Below are 25874 nucleotides of genomic sequence, written 5' to 3' on the forward strand. Positions count from 1 at the left end.
GGATCAAACTCAGGTCTCCTACATTGTAGGCACATACTTTATTGTCTGAGCCACCAGGGAAGCCCAGAAAGTCTGGATTTTCTTAATATTTAGATAAAAAAAAGGTTTTCAAAACATTAGGGATGGGGGAGCCATTGAATGGCCATGACACTGACCAGTGGCAATGTTTGTTGAAAACACATGTTCTTGCACCACTCTGTGGATGGCATAAGACCCGTATTGGGCACTGGGAGATGCAACTCTGATCTGTTTGAAGTGTGACCAGCTGGGCCTCTGCCCCTCACCTGCAATAATGAAGCCAGTTGCATGATTTCTGAGGCCCCTTCCAGGTCTATATTTCCTCAGTGATGCCTCGTTTTTTAAAAGTTGGTGGTTCTTCATGGCTTTATGAATGTGTCTCCTCCTTTTATGATCCTCCTGACTTTGGGGAAAGTAACCCATCAGTTTTAAGGCCAAGAATCAGAACTTAAATGCCTACAAAACCCAGGCAGTTCAACTAAACACATTTGGTGGAATACTTTTGTGGACCTCAAAGACCTTGCATTTACTTGGTGGTCAGGCTTTTCTGGTGGTCTTCTCATATCCCAGTCAGATAGGTTGGTTGAAAAATCTCCCTTCAGGTAAGTAGAATCTCTAAGACATCTCCTTGTCTATAACTCCATGAGATACCAAATTACTGAATATGCAACTTCTAAAATTTCATTAAAAACACTTAAAATTTTTCTCTACCTTTGAGAGCACCTAGTAATTTGAAGCTTACTGATGGTAGAGGGATAATTATAGACATGCCATTTATCTCTGAGATCCTCTGAAACTGAAGCAGTTAAATATGCTAAACGTTTATGCAACCCCATGTCCCAGGTATCAAATTTTCCTCTCCTTTCAATGTGAGATATAGAATGAAAACACGTCAAATTGATCTCATAACTGGAGAAATGCTTTGCTTGTTGTTCATTGCGGACTCTTTACCCTCTAAGCCACCAGGGAAGCTCATTTTCATGTGGTAATACCAAAACAGGAACAAACCAGTATGTTTTTGAAATGAAAAGGGAAAGAAGAGGTGAGCAGATTTGAGCCAGGGGGTGGGCAAGCACGGACTAGGCTCTTCTTTACTCCCTACTGCCGGCTGTCTGTCTGGGTTTGACCAGGGGACATGGGGTAGGATAATAGTAAGAGGACTACCATGCATTTGGGCTTCCCTGGTGGCTCAGTGGTAAAGAAACTGCCTGCAATGCAGGAGACCTGGGTTTGATCCCTGAGTTGGGGAGATCCCCTGGAGAAGGAAATGGCAACCCACTCCAGCATTCTTGCCTGGGAAATCCCCTGGGCAGAGGCGCCTGGTGGGCTACAGTCTATGGGGTCACAAAGAGTCGGACACGACTGAATGTGCACCAAGCATCTGTTCACTTAGTCAATTAATAAACTAACAAACAGTGGCTGAGACGTGACATTGCTCAGGCACTAGTAAGTGCCAACTAGTGGGGAGTTTCCTTCAGTTAGCACTTGTGTTCCCCTACAGGTGGTAGAAACCCCAAGAAGAAAGAATGGAGGGGCAGTGATAGGCAATCCCGAGCAGTCACTGGAGAAGGAAACGGCGCCCCGTGATAGGCAATCCCGAGCAGTCATTGGAGAAGGCAACGGCGCCCCACTCCAGTGCTCTTGCCTGGAAAATCCCATGGACGAGGAGCCTGGTGGGCTGCAGTCCATGGGGTTGCTAAGATTTGCACACGACTGAGTGACTTCACTTTGACTTTTCACTTTCATGCACTGGAGAAGGAAATGGCAACTCACTCCAGTGTTCTTGCCTGGAGAATCCCAGGGACGGGGGAGCCTGGTGGGCTGCCGTCTCTGGGGTCACACAGAGTCGGACACGACTGAAGCGACTTAGCAGCAGCAGCAGCAGCACAGCAGTCATTACTGCTCCATGGAGGCTATTTCTGGGTCTCTCTTCTGCTTCCCATCCCCTTGACCATCACTTTCAGTTTCACAATTGCAAGAGGGCTGCTTCACTTCCCAAACTGGGTCTGCCTTACAGACATTTTTCATGCATCCTCCGCTAAGCACAATGCCCAGCTCACGCAAGGCATTCATTTACTGAATAAATGAATACATGGTAATTCAGTGGAGACATCTGAAGTAGAGATGTGTGCAAAAGCAAAAGCTAAGTATTCCAAATGATTTAATGGCCAGCCATTGTCAGATGATCCGAGCTATTTATCTTTGCATTGTTGCTGGTTGTGTTCTCTGGAAGGAGACGTAGAGATGCAGTTTATGGTGCAAGATACTGTCAGGAATTAGTACCTGTGAACAGAGAAGGCAATGGCACCCGACTCCGGTACTCTTGCCTGGAAAATCCCATGGACGGAGGAGCCTGGTAGGCTGCAGTCCATGGGGTCGAGAAGAGTCAGACACAACTGAACGACTTCACTTTCACTTTTCACTTTCATGCATTGGAGAAGGAAATGACAACCCACTCCAGTATTCTTGCTGAAAAATCCCATGGACAGAGGAGCCTGGTGGGCTATAGTCGGTAGGGTCACAAGGAGTCGGACACAACTGAGTGAGTACAAGAGAAAGTGGATGCTGCCTGGGTTTTAAAAGTGAAAGTGAATGTTGCTCAGTCCAACTCTTAGTCCATGGAATTCTCTAGGCCAGAATACTGGAGTGGGTAGCCTTTTCCATCTTCAGGGCATCTTCCCTACCCGGGGATCAAACCCAGGGCTCCTGATTGCAGGCAGATTCTTTACCAGCTGAGCCACCAGGGAAGCCCAAGAATACTGGAGTGGGTAGCCTATCCCTTCTCCAGTGGATCTTCTGACCCAGGAATCGAACTGGGGTCTCCTGCATTGCAGGCAGATTCTTTACCAATGAGATATCAGATTTTAAAAGCACATCCTTTTTTCCCCCTGGAATTTAAGTCTTGTATCCGTCGTCTTCGTGTGGATAATCTGCAGTGCTTGCATTTAGGATCCTTTCCCTTTGCTTTTTGCTTCCAGGTGCCTTCCCGCGTGAGCGTCCTTGGCATACAGTCCCCTCACCTGGTGCAACCTTTCTGGTCACTGTCTTACTCTCAGATGACTGCATCTAATCAAGGATGAGCTGAATTTGTCTTGAGAAGTATTTGTTTGTAAATGAGAGATTCCTCATAAAGTAAATGCTTTCAGGATCCAGGGAGTAATTTAATAGTGGTGTGTTCTGGCCACCTTGGCATGAAGTGGGAGAAATATTTGGGAAAGAGAGGAGAGAGAGAGAGGTGGACTTACTTAAACTCAGTTATGCTATACTTATAGGAGATAAAAATACACGAAAAATCATAAGCGCATGGTCTGTTTTGCTTTTGAACAGTGCAAATACATTTCCTCTCCCACCAATCACACTTCTCTTAGCAGACAGCACTTGAGTGCCCTCAGAGGCACCCAAACATGTCCATGAAAGCACCACGAAGAGAGGAAAACCAAGTCATTTTGGGGTTGTCATTCCTAAATCAAAACTGTTATTGAAAAATTTCCTTCTAGTGAGAGTCTAGGAGCATTTCCCGCCTTGGTCGTGCCACATGGCTTGCAGGGATCTTAGTTCCCTGACCAGGGATTGAACCCTTGCTTCCTGCAGTAGAAGCCCAGAGTCCTAACCGCTGGACCGCCGGGGAAGTCGCAAGAGCCTAGACATTTTAAACAGGAATCTCTTGGATTATTTAATGAGATGATCTTGTTTTGGTTTTGTGTTTTAGGCTTTTTATTGTATGTTTTATGATGTTGTTATTGTTTGTATTATTGCTTTGGAAGATTCTGAATAATGGCTTGATTATTCTGGTAGGAAATCATCATCAAAAGCAGCTTACCCTTCTTAGAAATGTATGTTTGTGTTTTGCTTTGAGAAGGAATATTTAAACTTTCCACAAGTTTGTGGAGAAGACAGAGTTTACTTGCAGCCACCCAAGGCACCCTTCCACCTTTGTGACCGCCTCAGAGAGGATTGAAAACTGTTTGAATTCATCTCTCATGCAAACAAGATGGGCAGAACTGGTGCCTCCCTCTTTGAAGAATCTGCACTTTGAAAAATGATTGTTTTCTGACTATAAAAATAATGCAGCTTAATTTATTATGGAAACTGTGAAAAACAGAGAACTATGTATTGTACAAAGTAAAAATCTCCTATACCCCCACTACCTAGAAAGAGCCACTGTTAATATTTTGGTGTATATCTGATGAGTATTTTAAAATTATCTAAATATGTATCTATAATTTATAGATAATAATATGTGCTATAGATGTAATTATTATAGATAATATGTATTATAATGTTCTCTATCTAAAATTGTATAGATAAGCATAGACAATCTCATTATTTGCTCTTTTCACTTGATTATTCAGAACACTACTATTCTGTTCTAGCATACTTTCCTGTGGTTGCAGAGAATGTTAACTTGTGGATGGATAAACTTTGTTTAAGCAGTTGCTATCATTGTACATTTGGTTGTTCTTAGTTTTTATAAATACTTTTGTATGAACACATTGCTGTTTAATCTTTGAGATGTCTTAGAATGCATTCCTAGAAGTGCAAGTGTTGCATCAAAGGTAGTCAGGTGTTTGAAAAAAATTTTTTACCAAATTCCCCTGGGTTGGGATACAGTTTTGAGGGCATGAGCCTGCTGTGTCTCCTTTTGCCTGGCAAAGCAATAAAGCTATTCTTTTTGCTTCATCCCAAACTCTGTCTCTGAGAGTCAATTCAGCACTGGTGTACAGAGGCCGAGTTTTTGGCATCAGTCTCTGAGAATTGTCAGCCCAACTTGAAGCATCCTATGACTTAGCCCTCTGTTCACAGCTTGTTAGACCAATGGACTCTTAACTCAAGCTGAGGCACTTGGATTTTCTCCTCCAGAGATTTAACATGGTATCCTAGGGATGTTAGGTAGTTGGAGCTCTGCTACTGGGATGGTCATGATCCACCAGCATCTGGAAGCCAGGAATACCTTTGTGCAGAGAAAGACTATTAAAAAAGATTGCACAGAGAGAATTGGAGATGAGCTGTGCTGTGTAATAAAGAATTCATCTGATCTTTATTCTAGGTTCCTTACGAGCTTCTAAAACTCCTGAGATTTCCTAAGTGGTGGAAATCTCTTTGTTATTCATAAGCCCCTTGGATCGCACTTGAATTTATACTAATGAAATGCCTCAAAGTCAGTCTTTAAATATAGCTTCAGGGTGGGGGCTGGCCAGCAGAAAGACCACTTACGTGATTAGAAAGTTTTTGAAAGTTTAGTCGCTCAGTCATATCGGACTCTTTGCAACCCCATGGACTGTAGCCTACTCGGCTCCTCCATCCACGGGATTTTCCAGGCAAGAATACTGGAGTGGGTTGCCATTTCCTTCTCCAGAGGATCTTCCTGACCCAGGGATCGAACCCAGATCTCCCACATCATATACAGATGCTTTACTGTCTGAGCCACCAGGGAAGTCAACCCTAAATACTCACTGGAAAGACTGATGCTGAAGCTGAAGCTCCAATACTTTGCCCACCTGATGTGAAAAGCCGACTCCTTAGAAAAGACCTTGATTCTGGGAAAGATTGAAGGCAGGAGAAGAGGGCGACAGAGGATAAGGTGGTTGGATGGTATCATCAGCTCAAAGGACATGAGTTTGAGCAAGCTCTGGGAGATAGTGAAGGACAGGGAAGCCCGGCGTGCTGCAGTCCATGGGGTCGCAAAGAGTCAGACACGGCTTAGCGACTGAACGACAAGAACATGATTGGAGGGTTGAGACTGCGGGCCAGTCTGACCTGTAGGAAGAGGAGAAGGGCTGGAGATGGAACTCAGTCACAGGACTGATCATCTAATCGATACTGCTCCATAGTGAAACCCAGCCAGCACTTGGACTCGGGCGCTCAGTGGAGCATCCAGGTAGGTGAACACATTTATATGCCAGAGGAGTGGCATGTCCTGACTCCATGGGAAGAGGGCGTGGAAACTATGTGTTCAGAGCTCTCTCAAACCTTGACTTTTATGTCTCTTCCTTTGACTTGTCCTGATCTGTATCCTTCACAATAAGACTGTAATCACAGGTATAGTGCTTCCTTAATTCTGTGAGTCAGCCTAGCAAATTATCAAGGCTGAGCGGTTTGTGGGAGGCCCTGGGCCCCCCTGGGGGTTCATACAGTAAAGAATCTGCCTGCAATGTGGGAGAGAGAACTGGGTTAAACCCCTGGGTCGGGAAGATCCCCTGGAGGAGGGCATGGCAACCCACTCTAGTATTCCTGCCTGGAGAATCCATGGACAGAGGAGCCTGGTGGGCTATATTTCATAGGGTCGCAAAGAACTGGACATGACTGAGCAGCACAGCACTGAATTGATAGCCAGCCATTCAGACGTGCAGGTAACGGTGGGGCCCAGATGTTCCGTGGGGATTGACATGAGGGTAGTCTTGTGGAGGCCTGAGGCTTTTCCTTTGGCTGCTGCTGCTGCTAAGTTGCTTCAGTCGTGTCCGACTCTGTGGGACCCCATAGACGGCAGCCCACCAGGCTCCCCTGTCCCTGGGATTCTCCAGGCAAGAACACTGGAGTGGTTTGCCATTTCCTTCTCTTTACCTTTGAGGTCTGTACTAATTCCAGAAAATTAGTGATGCGGAAAACATTCTCTGTTTACTGGTGCCAAATTGAATCTTAACGACAGAGTTTTGGGTAAAGTAGCAAGAATAGCTTTATCGCTTTGCCAGACAAAGGGGATAATGCCAGACAGTGGGATAACGTCCTCAAAACTGTATGTCCCTGGAGGGGGAACCGGGACCTGCCCCAGGGTCCCTGTTGTTTCTCGGTTGCTCCTCCCTTGTCTCCGAATCCCCCTCCCTTCTCCGATCAGCAAGTGTCTGAACCTGCCCTTTGGAACTCAGGTAAGGTGGTGGAGGCTGAAGCCTATTCCTGACAGACAAGAGATGGAAGACACAACAAGGCTTCTGTGCCCAGGAGCCCCACAGGGTCCTGCTTGGTTCTTTGGGTGCCAGGCTTTAATTGCGGTTTACCAGTTGGTGCCTGAATAAGCTCCAGAGTAATCAAGAGGAACCTCAGCTCGGATGTTCCCTCTTTCAGCACCTTCTGAAGGTTGGCTAGTTTTCCTGCCCTGGGTTTCCATGCGATTGGTTGGTACTTTTCTTTCTTTCTTTCTTTTTCAGTCTTGAAAAATGTTTATTTGTTGACATGTAGAAAAAAGATGAAACTACCAGAAATTGGTTCATAGAGTGAAGGGAGAAATGAAGCTTTTCCACCAGCTTAGCACAGACTGTGCTATACAACGGTCACAATCCTGACAGCGGAGTTTCTAACGCAGAAATGGAATCCAGTGCTACAGAGAAGCTCAGAGCACTTAGGACATTGAGAAGGCGGGTTTGTTTTCCCAGGCAGTAAATATATGCTTATCGAGCTGAAGACACAACAAGCATCACTGATCTGAACGGTTGCTGCTCTTGCTGCTGCTAAGTCACTTCAGTCATGTCCGACTCTGTCCGACGCCATAGACGGCAGCCCACCAGGCTCCCCCGTCCCTGGGATTCTCCAGGCAAGAACACTGGAGTGGGTTGCCATTTCCTTCTCCAATGCATGAAAGTGAAAAGTCAAAGTGAAGTTGCTCAGTCGTGTCCGACTCAGCGACCCCATGGACTGCAGCCCACCAGGCTCCTCCATCCATGGGATTTTCCAGGCAAGAGTGCTGGAGTGGGGTGCCATTGCCTTCTCCGATCTGAATGGTTAGATCTGACCAAATAGATGATTCTTTGAAATCACAGTCTGACTGTGGAATAATGTAGATTTGAGGGGATGAAAGAAAGCTTACTCCAGAAATTAGCATGAAAGTGAAAGTTGCTCAGTCGTGTCTGACTCTTGCGACCCCAGGGACTATACAGTCCATGGAAGTCTTCAGGCCAGAATACTGAAGTGGGTAGCTGTTCCCTTCTCCAGGAGATTGAACCCAAGTCTCCCGCATTGCAGGCAGATTCTTTGCCAGCTGAACAAGGGAAGTCCAAATAAATCATGCAAAAAGGCTGGTAATTTTTTAATAGAATCCATGTTTTGTTTATACTGGCTGAAGTGCTACATAAATAATCTCTTACAAAAAGTTAAAATAGAACTTAGAAGGAACGGAACATGATGTATGAGACTCACTTTCTAATTCTTCTTAAACTTCATATAAATATTAACATTTTCCTTCTGTTTGCATCTGTGAGAAATTAGTTTCCACAGCAAACCCCTCCACCCCAATGGAGATTTTGAGGAAAGCCTGATTTTAGTACTCTCTGAAATGGTACAGCTTTAATCTGCCATGGCAGTTAGAATTTACAGGTCTCTAATTTTTCTCCAACTGAGTACTGTGACTTTGAAGTTTTGGTGGCTCCTTGCCTAAGTCCACCGTGTTATAAAACTTTGGGTTATAAAGGCAGGACAGGACCAGAGCGAGCTGCTGGTTCATTCCTTTTATGACCACAAACATAAGGAGAAATGAGGTATTTGGTGCAAGGTTATATTATTTATTACTGGCAAAGTCTGGGTTTGAATGATTTCATGTGTTCTGAGTCACTTTTCAGTGAAAAACCTGTTTCCTAAAGACTTAATTATTACTTTTTCAGGGCTGTAAAGGAATGTAAATGTTTCCGTTACACATTTTTAAAAAATGGATGTGGCCGGAAGTTGATCCTGAATCTCCCCAGGGAAGCAGGTTCCCTGTGACACTATCTGACCCTCACCAGCTTTTGGGGCCTGGTGTTCAGGTCAGTCTTCACTGACTTAAATACGTAAGCCCTCCATAGGACTTGAATCCAACCTTTCCCCATGACTTTGCTTGTTTGGGTGAGATTATTTCATGGGGAATCTTTGCAAAAATTCTTTTTCACTGAGTGAGTGTCTGTTTCATTCTGTCTTCTGTCTGGCTCCCCTGAAAGGCAGCAGACTGAGTGATTTTTCAAGTGTCATGCGCTGAGGTTTAATTTATGTGGAGTAAGATTCACCCTTTTACAGTAAAATGCACACTTTAACAAATTTTGATAAAAACACAGTTTTGTAATCCCACAGCAGTCAAGTCATAGAATATTTTCATCACCCCAATGTTCCCTTGAGCCCTTTTTAGTTAATTCCCTCTTCCCATCCCCATTTTCAGATAAAGGAAACAGAGGTTACTACCAGTGTTGCGAAAGGAATAAAGATACGGTTCAGAAATTAAGAAGTAGCTAAGGTGTGCATTATTTAAAAGTTTAATAATTTGAAATACACAATTTATAAACTCCTGTCTTTAGGTTGTAAAGGTTTCTTTCTCTTTAAAAAAAAATCTTATTGGAGTAGAGTTGATTTACAATGTTGTATTCGTTTCCGCTGTACAGCAAAGTGAATCAGTTATGCATATACATGTGTCCATTCTTTTTAAGATTCTTTTCCCATATAGGTCATTACAGAGTACTGAGTAGAGTTCCCCGTGTGTAAAGTTTTCTGTATTTCTTTCTTGTTTGCTGTCTCTTATGGTTGTCTATTTCCTTAAGTGAGTTGCAATTTTCAAAATTGAACTATAGGTGATGTAGACTCTCATGTTAGTTTTAGGCAATCTGCACAATGAGCTGACATTTACACACACTATGAAATGATCGCCATGAGGAGTCTGGTGACCGTCTGTCCCCGTATGAGATATTACAGTACTATTGACCATATTCCTTGGCTGTATATTGTACATTATTTACTTATTACGTATATTTACTCTTATTACGTAACTGGGGACTGACACCTCAATCCCCATCACTATGTCACCCCCACCACTGTCGTTTCGCTTCTCACTGCGAGCTTATCTTTATTTTGAGCTACAAGTGTGTGAGCTGCAGTGAGTTGGACACATCTCTTCAAAATGGTTTTGTTGCTTCTGTTTGTGGGTTTGTTTACTTCAGGGGTTTCGTCAGTTTCAGACCAGTGTTAATTTCTTTGCCTGAAATTCCAGCCCAGCGAAAGAAGTATAAAATCATTCTTCTAATTCTGGGTACTGATTACCTTTCACTGTATAATGAGCTATCCCCAGAACTATAACAAAGACAACAATTTATTATTATTATCTTTCACATATGACTGGAGCAAGCCTGGGTTTTCACTTTTTTTTTCCCCCAGGAATCTTTCTTTTTTTTTCCCATCCAGAAGGCAAGTTTCCTCGACGCTTTGCCTTCTCTGGGCACAGAATCCTGCTAGTTTCTATTTTGTGGACTGCATTCCTGGTTTCTGGGTTCCTGGATGCACCCTACTTCTTTTTTACTTTTTTAGTTTATTTCGGCCACACTTTGTGGCTTTCTGGATCTTAGTTTCCCAGCCAGGGATAGAATCCAGGCCAGAGCAGTGAACGCGTACAAGTGTCAAGTCCTAACCATTGGACTGCCAGGGAGTTCCCTGGACACATACCATTTCTAGCATCAGTCTTCCCCTCCTGAGCTCCATTCAGGCCAGTAAAATCTCCTAGAGCTTATATTTGGGTCCAACACTGAAGCTGCACAGATCAGATTGAGACTGAGACCCATTGTCCTTTGAGATCATACACCTGGTCTCAGGACTTAGTGAAGCTCAGGTTCTTTATATCTCACCACAGACAGAATTTAGTGAGAGACGAAGCGATAGGTAAGAAGTGGATTTATTTAGAGAGACACGCATTCCACAGACAGAATGTGGTGTTTCTCAAAAGATGAGAGTAGCTTTGGGAGAAACACTCTCCACAAATGGTGTGTGGGCCATCTCAGAGGCAAGAGACCCCCACATATGGCGTGGTTAGTTTTCGTGGACTGGGTAATTTCATAGGCTAAAGTGTGGGAGGAGTATGCCAATTGTTTTGGAGGAAGGGCAGAGATTTCCAGGAACGGGGCCACTGCCCACTCTGTCCTTTTATGGTCAGCCTCAGGACTGCCATGGCGCCTGCGGGTGTACCATTTAGCCACCGTGCTACATTGAACATGTATGAGGCTCACAGTCCATGGGAAGTCACGTCTTCCGCCATCTTGGACCTAGTTGGTTCTCAGTGGTTTTTGCTCTTTTTCCTCACCCTGATGTCATTCTTTTCAAGGTTGTGCCCAGCCCTCTTCTCTCTTGTTTCAATACGACTCTGGGCTGCTGGAGTGTCTGGTTGAGCTATTTCTCACCCATGTCTTGAGCTTTTACAGTTTTGTTTCCAAACCAAATGTGGGTATGCACACTTGAGCAGAAAAGCTAATCTACTGATGCTGGGTCGAAGTGAAGGAAAGTGCAACACTTACTGCAGGGCACCGGACAAAGAGTCCGGGTGACTACAGTTTAAAACCCCCAAGTTCCCCAGTGGTTTTTTGGAACAGTTTTTAAAGGAAAACGTGAGGGGAGGGCTTCAGGGTCTGTGAAGCCCTGTTCCTCTGATGGGTTGGTGAGGAGGTAACAGGGTGATCTGGGAATCTCAGTTGTTAGCCTTCTGGTTCCAGGCTTCGGGGGTCACGTGCTTGTGCTCAGCCTGAAGTCACCCTCCTCCACCTGGATGGGGGCCTTCGCTCCAGCAGAAGGACTCAGAGATCTGTGTCAGACTGTGTGTGTGTGTCCCTGGAGGAGGAGCTAGGACGCTGCCTTATCACTGCGCTGTTTCTGCCTGTCTGCGTTCCCTCTCTTTCTGCATGCCCTCGCTCCTTTAATTAGCAACTGTTTGAATCTGCTCTTTGGAATGCAGGTAAGGTCTAGGAGGCCGAAACCTTTTTCTTACCAGCAGGAAATGGGGGACGTGGAAAGGCTTTTGTGCTGGGGCAGGCCTCACAGGGTCCTGCTCAGTTTCAGCCTGTAATGGGAAAGTGGTTCATGTCAATCAACCAGTTAGCAAGACATCCCTGGTAAGTTTACTTCAGTGGGGGGGTCTTATGTTTTAAATGGCTTTTCTCAATTTTTCAAACATCTTACCTTTTCTTTCATATTTATTTGATTATCAGTATCAAATAATGTGCTGTCTTCGCTTTTTTTTTTTTTAACTTGTCTCTGGTGGGCTGCCATCTATGGGGTCGCACAGAGTCGGACATGACTGGAGCGACTTAGCAGCCACAGTAGCAGCAGCAGCTGGGTTGATAAACAATTCTGGCTGATTAGTGACAGACAATTTTAATTTCTTCCCACTTTCATTTAGACTGAAAAAAGTTAGATCTAATGTTGTGTTACTTTACCTTATTTTAGAGATTATGCCTGTTTGTTCGGGACTCTGAATCCTTCCGTTTGCTTCTTCCCTTCCTGCCTGCTTATGCTAAGACCGATGTTGCCCCAGTAAGATGTGTTCCTGCAGGATTACTGCTGAAGCTAATCTGTGCTCTATCATTACTTACTCTTCAGCCTAGTCTGCGTTCAGTCTGATTTACAACCCTCTGCATTCTGTTGTTGCATCTTCATGATGCCTGCAGATGCTTTTATGATTTTAGTCTATGAGACATTGTAGACTCATTTTTTACTTACCTCTTAGCATTCCCATAAGATTGTCATTCCGCAGAATGAAACTCAAGTCTTTGCTTAATTCCAGCTGTCAGTTTGGAACCAGGGAAAAAGCACATTACTGAGAGAGAATTAGAACCACTGGCCTAGAGTTAAGGTCCCTTAGTTAGTGGAAAAGTCACCACCACAGTTTTTTAATGGGTAGCAGTTGCAAGTTGCATCACAGACCATTTATATTTCCATCCTGTGTTGCATGTAAAAAAAACGGAAGCAAAATTGGCAGGAAGCTACGGATCCACATTAAAGGCTTGTTGGCAAAAGGCCACCCCTGCCCCCGACCCGGAATAGTTAGCACTGCTATTCTGGGGCTACTTTTCCTCTCTGTACAGAGGGTGCCATGTTTTCCAAATATAACACAGGATACACTGGCCTGTAGACTCGCAGTTTTGAGAACAAGGAGAAAACATTGTCAGAGAATTCCAGGTCATGAGGCCTCTTTTTTTTTTTTTTTTTAATTTAATTAATTAATTAATTTTATTTTAAAAAATTTTTTTATTTTTAAACTTTACAAAATTGTATTAGTCTTGCCAAATATCAAAACGAATCCGCCACAAGTATATCTGTGTTCCCCATTCTGAACCCTCCTCCCTCCTCCCTCCCCATACCATCCCTCTGGGTCATCCCAGTGCACCAGCTCCAAGCATCCAGTATTGTGCATCGAACCTGGACTGGCAACTCGTTTCATACATGATATTATACATGTTTCAATGCCGTTCTCCCAAATCTTCCCACCCTCTCCAACAGAGTCCATAAGACTGTTCTATACATCAGTGTCTCTTTTGCTGTCTCGTATACAGGGTTATTGTTACCATCTTTCTAAATTCCATACATATGCGTTAGTATACTGTATTGGTATTTTTCTTTCTGGCTTACTTCACTCTGTATAATAGGCTCCAGTTTCATCCACCTCATTAGAACTGATTCAAATGTATTCTTTTTAATGGCTGAGTAATATTCCATTGTGTATATGTACCACAGCTTTCTTCTCCATTCATCTGCTGATGGACATCTAGGTTGCTTCCATGTCCTGGCTATTATAAACAGTGCTGTGATGAAAATTGGGGTACACGTGTCTCTTTCAATTCTGGTTCCCTCAGTGTGTATGCCCAGCAGTGGGATTGCTGGATCATAAGGCAGTTCTATTTCCAGTTTTTTAAGGAATCTCCACACTGTTCTCCATAGTGGCTGTACTAGTTTGCATTCCCACCAACAGCGTAAGAGGGTTCCCTTTTCTCCACACCCTCTCCAGCATTTATTATTTGTAGACTTTTGGATCATAGCCATTCTGACTGGCGTGAAATGGTACCTCATTGTGGTTTTGATTTGCATTTCTCTGATAATGAGTGATGTTGAGCATCTTTTCATGTGTTTGTTAGCCATCTGTATGTCTTCTTTGGAGAAATGTCTATTTAGTTCTTTGGCCCATTTTTTGATTGGGTCATTTATTTTTCTGGAATTGAGCTGTAGGAGTTGCTTGTATATTTTTGAGATTAGTTGTTTGTCAGTTGCTTCATTTGCTACTATTTTCTCCCATTCTGAACATGAGGCCTCTTGTTTTGCTTTGCTTCACTGGTTCTTTTAGAGAATTTGAGATGCAGTCCACCAGATGGTAGCAGACGTCAGTTTTTTATCCATTGAGGCTGTAAGAACCAAGGATCCAAGTGACAGGAAAGGAGCGGATTGGCAGTAGCACTGGTGACGCACTCACACCAGCCTGTGGGGAAGCCGCCTGCTGGCCTAGCGGCTGGGACGTCCCACAGTCAGCGCACCAGAGCCCCAGTGGGAACACCATCCACTGCGTGTGTCTGTGCGTGCAGGGCTCGATCAGCTCACACACATTCTTCTGATTGGTTCAGTTCAGTTCAGTTGCTCAGTCGTGTCTGACTCTTTATGACCCTGTGGACTGCAGCACGCCAGGCCTCCCTGTCCATCACCAACTTCCAGAATTTACCCAAACTCATGTCCATTGAGTCAGTGATGCCATCCAACCATCTCATCCTCTGTCCTCCCCTTCTCCTCCTGCCTCCAATCCCTCCTAGCATCAGGGTCTTTTCAAATGAATCAGCTCTTGGCAGGAGGTGGCCAAAGTACTGGAGTTTCAGCTTCAACATCAGTCCTTCCAAGGAACACCCAGGACTGTTTTCCTTTAGGATGGAGTGGTTGGATCACCTTGCAGTCCAAGGAACTCTCAAGAATCTTCTCCAACACCACAGTTCAAAAGCATCAATTCTTTGGCGCTCAGCCTTCTTCACAGTCCAACTCCCACATCTGTACATGACCACTGGAAAAACCATAGCTTCGACTAGAGGGACCTTTTGTCAGCAAAGTAATGTCTCTGCTTTTTAATATGCTGTCTAGGTTGGTCATAACTTTCCTTCCAAGGAGTAAGCGTCTTTTAATTTCATGGCTGCAGTTACCATCTGGAGTGATTTTGGAGCCCAAAAATATAAGGACAGCCACTGTTTCCACTGTTTCCCCATCTATTTCCCATGAAGTGATGGGACTGGATGCCATGATCTTAGTTTTCTCAATATTGAGATTTAAGCCAACTTTTTCATTCTCCTCTTTCTCTTTTATCAAGAGGCTCTTTAGTTCTTCTTCACTTTCTGCCATAAGGGTGGTGTCATCTGCATATCTGAGGTTATTGATATTTCTCCTGGCAATCCTGATTCCAGCTTGTGCTTCTTCCAGCCCAGTGTTTCTCATGATGTACTCTGCATAGAAGTTAAATAAGCAGATGCAGCGACCAAATGGCACAGTAACGTTGCAACCATAGAATTACACCTCTGTACCTTTGAAAATGACTTGTGTTCTTTCCCTGTTTTATTTCAATGCACGATGCTGCTACTATTTGAATTAAATGGACCTCCAACACTGGATATTTACCAGATAGGTTAAGTCAGGAGTTAAAGAAAGTAGACACTAGGTCATTAAAGAAAAACATAACTTTTCTGAAAGCTAAGTCATAGAGAAACTGCCATATATAAAAGTGGAGATGAGCTGTACATTAAAAAACCAGTTCTAATGGAAACATTCTGAAGAAAATAGAGCATTAATTCAAACCTGTTTGACTCTAGAGTTTATACTCCTATTTCTTAATGTTAAGCACCAAAGCAAGGGGAGGAAGCAAACCAAGTTGATCTCTCTGAGCCTCCATTTCTTTTTCTGTAAGTGAGGATAACTTCACAGAGTTGCTGTAGGGATTAAATTAGATAACGTATCTAAAGCAACATATACACAGAAGGCAATTTATAAAAGTTTCCTTTTGTGCTCCTTTCACCCAGCCCAAATCTTTACGGGAGGTCTTTGAATGTTTTGGAGAAGGAAATGGCAACCCACTCCAGTATGCTTGCCTGGAGAATCCCATGGAGGGAGGAGCCTGGTGGGCTGCAGTCCATGGGGTTGCAAAGAGTTGGACATGACTGAGCGACTTCACTTTAAATGTTTAGATTTCAAAGAAATTAGTTGTGGTGTTCAATTTCAGTTCAGTTGCTCAGTCGTGTCCAACTCTGCGACCCCATGGACTGCAGCACGCCAGGCCTCCCTGTCCATCACGAACTTCCGGAGCTTGCTCAAACTCATGTCCATCAAGTCAGTGATACCATCCAGCCATCTCATCCTCTGTCCCCTTCTCCTCCCACCTTCAATCTTTCCCAGCATCAGGGTCTTTTCCAATAAGTCAGTTCTTCGCATCAGGTGGCCAAAGTGTTGGAGCTTCAGCTTCAGCAATGTTCTTCCAATGAACAGTCAGGACTGATTTCCTTTGGGATGCACTGGCTGGATCTCCTTGAAGTCCAAGGAACTCAAGAGTCTTCTCCAGCACCACAGTTAAAAACAGCAATTCTTTGGCGCCCGGCTTTCTCTGTGGTCCAGCTCTCACGTCCAGGCATGACCACTGGAAGAGCCCCAGCTCTGACCGCACGGACCTTTGTTGGTGATGTCTCTGCTTTTAATATGCTGTCTAGGCTGGTCTAGCTCTCCTTCCCAGGAGCAGGCACCTTTGAATCTCAAGGCCGCACCAAGGCTGTGCTGTTGTTTCTTGGCTGCCCCTCCCTTCCCTGATTAGAAACCATTTGGACCTGCCCTTGGGATCTCAGGGAAGGTCTTGGAGGCTGCAGTCTGTTCTCTAGAAACGAGAAATCAGGGGACACAGAGAGGCTTCTGTGCTCAGGAACAGCACAGGAGGGTCCTGCTCTCAGGTTGCCTGAGTAATTGAAGGTTTGGAGGTAAATGACATCCTGTGTCACCTGTCCTATTTCGGGAGGAAATGCAACAAAGTAACCAGCAGCATGGTCACTGGCATTAACTGTTTGAGAAACATCTGGAACCCCCCCTGCATATGCTAAGTGTCACTAACGTGGATTCTCTTATGTTGCTTGGCAATCACTCGGTTACCTCCTGTGCTCACTCTCCATCCTAGCCTTTTAATACAGACTGCGTCACATTTTCAGCAATTTCTGGCTCTAGTTAAATCTCAGGTATGTGCAGCAACAGGCATAACAGAGACGCTGCAAATCAAACTTCCCAGATAACCCCAAGTCTCATTTTAACTTTCAAATTCTCCCTCACCAAACTTTTCATTAGAACATCAAGAGAGGTGGGATGGGGTCACTGAGTGAACTTCTGAGTGTGCTGGAGGTGATCATTGTAAATGACATGGCCTCAACATCACCAGTTAGAGAGGGAGTCATGTTCAAAATCATCCTTGAAAGGCCAGCTAATCCCCAGCTACTGATTCTTATTGCTACATTGTAACACATGGCTTCGGAGAAGGCGATGGCACCCCATTCCAGTACCTGGAAAATCCCATGGATGGAGGAGCCTGGTAGGCTGCAGCCCATGGGGTCGCGAAGAGTCAGACATGACTGAGTGAATTCCCTTTCACTTTTCACTTTCATGCATTGGAGAAGGAAATGGCAACCCACTCCAGTGTTCTTGCCTGGAGAATCCCAGGACGGGGAACCTGGTGGGCTGCCGTCTATGGGGTCACACAGAGTCAGACATGGCTGAAGTGACTTAGCAGCAGCAGAAGCAACACATGTCTTAAAGCAATTTATTCTCTCTCTCAGTTGCTTGTCTGGGCTAAGCCTGAGGTTTCTCAAGCAACTGAAATCAGATGGAGGCTGAGGCCATGTTGATCTGAAGCTTCCTCTGGGGTGGGACATCCCCTGGATGGCAGCTGATGCTGACGGCTGAGAGTTCCGCCAGGGCTGCCCGCCTCGCCCCTGCCCCTATGGCCTTTCCACATGGCTTAGAGGTCTCCTAGCAGATCCTCAATGGAGAAGGCAATGGCACCCCATTCCAGTACTCTTGCCTGGAAAATCCCATGGACGGAGGAGCCTTGTAGGCTGCAGTCCGTGGGGTCACTAAGAGTCGGACATGACTGAGCAATTTCACTTTTACTTTTCACTTTCATGCACTGGAGAAGGAAATGGCAACCCACTCCAGTGTTCTTGCCTGGAGAATCCCAGGGACAGGGGAGCCTGGTGGGCTTCCGTCTATGGGGTCGCACAGAGTCGGACACGACTAAAGTGACTTAGCAGCAGCAGCAGCAGAAAATCCTTAGAGGGAGCAGGCCAAGAGAGGCTTTCTAAGAGGTCCTGGCGGAAGCTGCAAGGTTTCCCATGATCCTCTCTCAAAAGCCTCAGCATATCTCTCCTGCCACATTTGTTTTGTAGGTCAAGCAAGCCGCTCCCATAGGGTGTTGAGACTTGGATTCTTGGTAGGGATGTGGTAAGATCGAACTACAGAAGAGCAAGTTTGTTTGGAGATGTTGTGATGAGCACATCTGGAAAACACAATCTGCCAAACCCAGCTCATCTACTGTTCCAGCTGCCAGGAGAATTCACCTGTATCCAGAAGGGCCCTGGACTCCAGCTAGTTTAATTACTTTCTTCATCTACCTGTAAACTCAGAATGCTTCACAATTAGTAAAATGCATAAAGGAAGTCAGAGAGTGTCAGTTTCAGAAATCAATTATTTCACAAACCAGACTCTTGCGTTCTTACTCTTGGCACCCATGTCTTGGTCACTGTGACATTCAGAATTCTGTGTTTATATCTATCTTGGTCACTGAAATCCCATTGTTCTCCTTTCCTCTGCTTTGACTTTTTTGTGTTTCCATTGCTTGACTTGGTCCTGAGCCCCAAGACCCATCACCTCTGTCCCCCAAGTTTGGCTCCCAGACCTGTGGATTACTCCTGGTAACTGCTAGCTGAGGTTCTGTAGCTTCTGCCAATACCTCCTGGCTTACCGAGCCCTGCCTCTGATGCAGTCTAAACCTTAATGTTCAGCTTTCCTATCTCAGCCTGACTTCTTACCCCGGCTTCTTCAGGTTTTTAATTTTATCAGCCTGGTCCCATTGGTGTCTACCTCCATCAGGGTGAAGCTAGAATTTTTCCCTTCAGGAGAAAACAAAGATTCCTCGCTGCAGAATGTTCAGTTGCAGTGCCTTAAGACTTGCCAGTGCCTTCAGTCTTTGAGGCCTCCTATATTACTAGGCTGTTTTTCTCTTTAGATGGTGGAGCTGCTGCCGCTGCTAAGTCGTTTCAGTCGTGTCTGACTCTGTGCGACCCCATAGACGGCAGCCCACTAGGCTCCTCTGTCCCTGGGATTCTCCAGGCAAGAACACTGGAGTGGGTTGCCATTTCCTTCTCCAATGCACGAAAGTGAAAAATGAAAATGAAGTCGCTCAATTGTGCCCGACTCTTAGCGACCCCAAGGACTGCAGCCCACCAGGCTCCTCCATCCATGGGATCTCCAGGCAAGAGTTATTCTCTCTAGATGGTGGATATTCCTGTACTTGCATGACTCAGGAGGTATATTTGCGCTAGCCTCCATCGTTGGGTGTGTTCTGGCAAGGATTCAGCAAAAGTTTCTTTTACACATTTAGCATATTGAAGGAAATACTTTTAGGAAGGGAGGTGGAGAACCCCAAGCATTTGAATAAGTATTGGGCTGAAAACAACTAGGGAAATGGAACATAATTATATTAATGGTCAGAAGCTATAACGTGTATGTACTGATTTCTCAGGGTCACCAACTTTGGGATGAGATGACAGTTAAAATCCGTTAGTAACTGGAAACTAGATACCTCCCACCCTGGGGAATTTCCCCTTTGGTGGTTTCTTCTTAAATTGATTTATGCTTGTATAATATAAAGTCTCTATTTTATATGAAGTGAAGTGAAGGTCACTTACTTGTGTCCGACTCTTTGAGACCCCATGGACTACACAGTCCATGGAATTTTCCAGGCCAGAATACTGGAGTGGGTAGCCGTACCCTTCTCCAGGGACTCTTCCCAACCCAGGGATGGAACCCAGGTCTCCCGCCTTGCAGGTGAATTTTTTACCAGCTGAGCCACAAGGGAAGCCGAAGAATACTGGACTGGGTAGCCTATCCCTTCTTCAGGGGATCTTCCCAACCCAGGGATCGAAATGGGGTCTCCTGCATTGCAGGCAGATTCTTTACCAGCTGAGCCAACAGGGAAGCCAATTCTCCAGGCCAGAATGCTGGAGTGAGTAGCCTATCCCTTCTCCAGAGGATCTTCCCAATCCAGGGATCAAACTGGGGTCTCCCACATTGCAGGCAGATTCTTTAATGTCTGAGCCACCAGGGGAGCCCCTATTTTATATAGTTAGAAATTAATGTATAGAATATATGATTTGTCTTTTCCGATTTGGGAAAACAGAAAATATTCTAATTTATTAGGTAACAGTTTTCTTGACCTTCCTTCGACTTCTCAATTGAATTTGAAAGATTTTTAAAATTGACTTTCTATTGTGTTCTTAGGCCACTGTAGGTATCTATGAAGATGTGGGTGAGAGACAGCCTTAAGATAAATCATCCCTGCCCTCAGTGATTTTCATCTGGTAGAAGAGATAACATGCTCACCCAAATAGCCAGGATACAAGCACCGTGGAATGTTCGTTATTGAGAAGTATAATATTTGTTAGGCACCATTCGTGATGTGCCTTGAGAAATAGGCTATAATTTGCCAGGAGTGACGGGGAGGAAGCAAGGTATTCTAAGTGGGAAGAACACCTTGAACAGAGATCCACAAAGGTTCTTTCAGAGAAATGGCAGCTAGATGAGTTTTGACAAGATAAAAGGTCTATTTAGGGAAATAACGGGCTGTGGGACTAGAGAGGTGGGTCTGGGCCTTTGGGGAATGGCTGACGCGCTGGGGATGTGTGTGTTCATCTGTAGGCCATAGTGGCTATGGACATGTTGTGCCTCGGTAAGCCTGTTGTCTAACTCGAATTGGGAAGGTTGTTCTCAGTAAGTACGTTATGGTAGGGCTTTCAGGAGTTCCAGTTAGACCCAAGAATCATACAGAATCGGCTTGTTGTTTTAATATGTGTGGTTTGTGCTTGAAGGATGCTGAGTTGGTAGGAGAGGGTATTAAATGGGAGGAGGAGACAGCCCAGGACTAGGTGAACTAGTGTGGAAATAACGTCGTTCTTGAGAGCATCTCGGCCGTCAAAGGGAAGTGGCCAGTGCGTGTCTTAGTTTGCCCGTCTTGGTCCTCAAGAGCCTTAGTTCTGGAAAACTTCAGGCAGTAAGAAAACTGGGTTAACTGGGAGGAACTGCCTTGTTTCTGGAAGATTTTATCCAATTTGAAACAGGACCCCAGCCAGAGGTTGGAGGTGTTGGATCCGTCTTCATCTAGGGGTGGAGGATTCTAGCAAGGATTGGTTCATTCAGGTGTTCTAATCAGAAGGATAGGGTTCAAAATCCTGTTGAAAGTTCCCTTGTAAGGTTGATAAAAAGCCCCTCTGAGAGGTCTCTGGGCTCCATGCAGTTTTGTGTGTTTTAAATGCTAAACTCCTTCTGTGCCACTTGGTTGTCATGGGTAACAATATTCAGATTGATAGTTGTAATTCTGAGAAGTAATAAACTGCCATTTTTCTTCATTAAGCAAAACAGTCTTAAAACTCAAAAAAAAAAAAAAAAAAAGGATAAGTTTCCAGGACCATGTTAAGGTGTTCAAGTCATGGGATTTTGCAGGCAGGTGATGCTGGCAGGGACTGGGGACAGGAGGAGAAGGGGATGACAGAGGATGAGATGGCTAGATGGCATCGCTGACTCAATGGACGTGAGTCTGAGTGAACTCCGGGAGCTGGTGATGGACGGGGAGGCCTGGTGTGCTGCGATTCATGGAGTCGTAAAGAGTCAGACACGACTGAGCGACTGAACTGAACTGAACTGAACTGACCTAGGTTCAAATCTTAATTGAGCCATCTTCCAGCTCTGTAACCTTGTATTCCTCCACTGTTCTGAATTTTGTTTCTCTTTCTGTTCTTGAAAAAAACAAAACAAAACAAAACTGCTCAAGTCATAGAATTATTGGGAGGATTAAATGATGTAATTTCGTGAGGTGCTGGGTTGGAAGGTCAGATCATTTAGCTCAGTAAGATAAAGCTCGGAGCCCACGGAGTGATGGTTCTTAGACTTGAATCCTTTGTTAGAGCTGAGTCAGGGCTGGACTGGGCTCGAGGAGCCCTGTACCTGGATGGGACCCGGTAAGGCAAAGACCCAGCCAATCTGGGGCTCGGGCTTGGAGCTGCCACTTTGGTGCTGTTTCTGTGGTTCCACAGATTTTGGAACACATGTTCGAGGACAGAGAGTGATCTCTGGATGTGAGAGCAACCTGGCTGCGACAGCTGTCACCCCACTGATGGCCAGGGCTGGTTTGGCTGGTCTGGCCAGCAGGTGGGTGTCCCCTTCCTGCCTCACTGCTCCACGTGCAGCCCCCCCCAAAGGTGGGCTTTCGGTGGGAGAGGATCACCTTCCCGGACAGAGGAGGACTGTTATTTGGTCATAGGTGTAGGAGTAGCTGCGCTGCCCTGCTAGAACCTCCAAATGAGCTCTCAAAGACTGATTTCTATAGAAGCGATATAAAATGAAACCTTGAAATTATATCACGACATGTGTCGGCTTTTATAACCAGCTGCATGAGTTTATGGATTCCATTTCTAAGAAAATAGTATCTCGTTTTGTGCTGCATCTCAGCATTTTCTAGTTGATGCTCAGAGGGTCATTCATAGACTTTTTTTTTTTTTTTTTACTGAAAACACACTCTACTGATTTATTACAAATTGTTATTTATTTTTATTTAATAAATGACACTTGGCCTGAAAGTGTTAGCCTTTTTTACTTTTTATATTATTTGTGAATTTAGAGTTTTGCTTTTGTTTAGCCAACCAACTTTTTGTCAATTAGCTTTCGTTTGGAATATTCTGATGCAAATTATTGAAAGCATATTTTTATTAGAAAATATTCAAACACATTTACAATTACCTAACACACAGGCTTGTATCAACATCTCGGTTCTAGTAAATCTCTTCCACATTGACTTTAGTTCAGTGTTTCAATCTGAGTTGCACCCCTCCTGAATCCATCACTCTCGCTTCCTCCCCAGAGATACCTTCTGTGTTGATGTTCATCATGAGCTTTTGTGCAACTCTCACCACAAGTATATGCCTCCTGGGAGGTCCCTGGTGGCCTAGTGGTTAGAGCTCTGTGCTTCCCCTGCAGGGGGCATACATTTGGTTGCTGGTCCGGGAACTAAGATCCTGCCAGCCTTGTGGTGTGGCCAAAGACAAACCAGCAAGCAAAAATTCCAAAACAAATACATGTTTCCTCACAAATACTAGAATTTGTCTGTTTTTTTAAAAATCTTTTTTAAGATCTATATATATAAGATCTATATATAGAAAACTATAAAACACTGATGAAAGAAATCAAACATGACACAAATAGATGAAGAAATATACTATGGTCATTGATCAGAAGATTCAATATAGTGAAAATGAGTATACTACCCAAAGCAATCTAGAGGATTAGCACAATCCCTATCAAGTCACCAATGCTCTTTTTCACAGAACTAGAACAAATAATTTCACAGTTTTTATGGAAATACAAAAAACCTCGAATAGTCAAAGCAATCTTGAGAAAGAAGAATGGAACTGGAGGAATCAACCTGCCTGAGAAAAAAAAAGAAAAAAAAAATCTTTTTTCAATTAAAAAAAAAAACACCTATTTATTTAATGGCTTCACCAAGTCTTATTCACGGCACACGGGGTCTCTGGTTGAGGCATGTGAACTCTGAGCTGCTGTATGTGAGATCTAGCTCCCTGACCAGGGGTCACACTCAGGCCCTCTCTGTTGCGAGTGCAGGGTCTTAGCCACTGGACCACCAGGGAAGTCCCCATTTTGTCTGGTTTTAAATATATGAAATTGAACTGTCTATGTGATTTGGCAACTAGACTTCTTTCTCTCAACTCTATTTCCCAGATTTATATATTACAATGCTCTTAGTTCTTATTTATCCATTTAGACTGTTCTATAGCACTCTGTAGTATTATTAAACAGTGCTTTTCTCTTTTTCAATTGTGGATACTTAGATGGTTTCTGTCTTAAACTTTTTTTTTTCATTATAAGTCATAATGCAATGAAAGGCTGTGTATGTATGTAGGCAGGGAAGTAGGTAGGTAGGTATGGAGCAGACGATCTTCAGGGACCAGATATGAACTGGGTACATGTACACATGTGTGTATGCACACACACACACACACACACACACCCCTCCATCTTTCTATCTGTTTTCATGCATATGTGTGATTTTCAGGGCCTATATCTAGGGATGCCTGATAAAGATATCAACCTACACAGCATATTAAAAAGCAGAGACATTACTTTGCCAACAAAGGTCCGTCTAGTCGAAGCTATTGTTTATCCAGTAGTTATATATAAATGTGAGAGTTGGACTATAAAGAAAGCTGGGTGCCAAAGAATTGATGCTTTTGAACTGTGGTGTTGGAGAAGACTCTTGAGAGTCTCTTGGACTGCAAGGAGATCCAACCAGTCCATCCTAAAGGAAATCAGTCCTGAATATTCATTGGAAGGACTGACGCTGAAGCTGAAACTCCAATACTTTGGCCACCTGATGCGAAGAACTGACTCATTTGAAAAGACCCTGATGCTGGGAAAGACTGAAGGCAGGAGGAGAAGCGGACTACAGAGGATGAGATGGTTGGATGGCATCACCGATTCGATAGACATGAGTTTGAGTAAGCTCCAGGAGTTGGTGATGGACAGAGAAGCCTGGTGTGCTGCAGTCCTTGGGGTCAAAAAGAGTCGGACACGACTGAGCGACTGAACTGAACTGAAGCATCTTTTCAAACATATGGTTCTTTGTAAATTGTCTGTCTGTATTCTTCGCCGCTGGGTGGTTTGCCTCTTTTTGAATTGGGGACTTCCTCTGATTTCTAGATGTTCACCTTTTAGTGGTTCCATGCTCTCTTCTCCCAGTTTATGACTCAAATTTAACTTTTTAAAAGGATGCTTTTTGAGACATAGACACTTTAAGGTTTAACTTGGAATTTTAAAAATAATTTTATCCCCAGGGGTTTGTACTCTATCCATAAACATTATAAAAATATCCTGCTTTTGCTTCTGAAAGTTTTAATGCTAAAATAATTCCCCCTTTTTGATGTTTAATGTATCTGAAATGTATTTTGTGTATGACATAAGGTAGGGGGTCTCATTTTTTCCTGTATGTTTAACTATGTGTTTCCATGGTTATGATCCTAGGATGTTTATTAATTAACCTGCCCTTTCTCTGTTGATTTATAGGGATATCTCTGTTTCAATATTAATATATTGATGTGACTATTTCATACATTTTTCCTTTCCTGCATAAGCCCCACACCATTTTAATTGCTAGAGCTTAATAATAGTCTTTGCATTAACTTATCATTTTATGTAACAGAAATTATTCCTTGAAGATGGGGTAAATGTACTTGTATATTGTGGGGAATTGGGGTCCTCTTTTCGTAAAGATTTTGAAAGATTAATTCACTTTCTTTAATGGCTGTTTATTCAGGAATTACCTTTTTTCTTGAGTCAAATTCAATGTTTTTATGCTGTTCTAGTAAAACTTTCATTTTATCTAACTTTAAAATTCATTGGCTTGTTCTTGTCAATTCCAGAAAATCTGAGCAATTATCTTTGAAAAGATTTCTTCTCCACCATCCATCTCCTTCATTCTATTCTTATGGTACTGCTCTTAGGTGTTCCTTGAGCCTCTCTCTGTTCATTTCAGTGCAGACTCTTTGCGACCCCTGGACTGCATTACGCCAGGCTTCCCTGTCCATCACCAACTCCCTGAGCTTGCTCAAACTCACGTCCGTTGAGTCGGTGATGCCAATGAGTGTACGTTTCTCTCTGTGTGTCCATATAGATGTAGATATTTTTAGAATCTCTTTGTCTCTCAATGCTGCATTCTGAGTGCATTCTTTAGAGACTGTTTTCTTCCCAGTTACTAATTCCTTTTTCTTTTTAAATCCAACCAGGGCTTTATCTTGTCTATTTATTGTGCTTTAGTTTCA

The 25874-nt window shown here is 44.0% G+C and overlaps 1 long non-coding RNA gene across 2 annotated transcripts in view; it reads left to right on the forward strand.

The window, feature by feature from the left end:
• Window positions 1–25874, forward strand: part of LOC138985924 (uncharacterized) — an 87650-nt gene that overhangs the window by 39831 nt on the left and 21945 nt on the right. The window contains exon 3 of one of the 2 annotated variants that reach the window (XR_011462853.1): window positions 2997–4715. The exons of the other annotated variant lie outside the window; for it this stretch is intronic. This is a non-coding gene — a long non-coding RNA (uncharacterized lncRNA). Of the gene's footprint in view, window positions 1–2996; window positions 4716–25874 lie in introns of those variants that run through there. 2 annotated transcript variants of the gene reach the window in all.

Source organism: Bos mutus, chromosome 27, assembly GCF_027580195.1.
Source record: "Bos mutus isolate GX-2022 chromosome 27, NWIPB_WYAK_1.1, whole genome shotgun sequence".
Lineage (NCBI taxonomy): Eukaryota > Metazoa > Chordata > Mammalia > Artiodactyla > Bovidae > Bos > Bos mutus.